The sequence below is a fragment of the Penaeus monodon genome, chromosome 25 (genome assembly GCF_015228065.2).
Source record: "Penaeus monodon isolate SGIC_2016 chromosome 25, NSTDA_Pmon_1, whole genome shotgun sequence".
In the NCBI taxonomy this organism is placed as follows: domain Eukaryota; kingdom Metazoa; phylum Arthropoda; class Malacostraca; order Decapoda; family Penaeidae; genus Penaeus; species Penaeus monodon.
Genome location: NC_051410.1, coordinates 1,887,409 through 1,887,833, shown reverse-complemented (window position 1 = coordinate 1,887,833; position 425 = coordinate 1,887,409). Strand labels below are relative to the sequence as shown.

Here is a 425-nt window from a genome sequence, read left to right as displayed (position 1 = left end):
CGCTAATAGAATTTGAAAATGATTATAGAGATAGTAAAAAAAAAAATCAAAGCGACTTACGAATAGATGTGCAAATAAGCTGGAGAGAAATTAAAAACGATTCCTTTGGTTGAATTTCAGTGAAAAAAGTCAGTAATACAAATTAAATATTAAAGATAGATATTTAAGCAAATGCAATAAAAAAAAATAGATTTAGAAAATTAGTTTTATAATGACCGAGCGAATATTAGATAACAGAGAGGAGAATTGTAAATATTCGTAAATAATTATTCATGAAAAAATACGTTTATTCATAAAGTTGTAAATTTGATCGTAAAAAGTAAAATTAATTTTAAAACAAAAATACTAATAACTCCGTAAAAATAACCCTTAAGCAGGAGAATTATTCATAGGACAATGTTTTTCATGCAACAGCAAACCTATTC

General features: G+C 24.7%; 1 protein-coding gene across 1 annotated transcript in view; it reads left to right on the top strand.

Moving 5' to 3' along the window:
* Window positions 1-425, top strand: part of LOC119589425 — a gene marked incomplete at its 3' end in the record, with an annotated part of 4,739 nt that overhangs the window by 2,972 nt on the left and 1,342 nt on the right.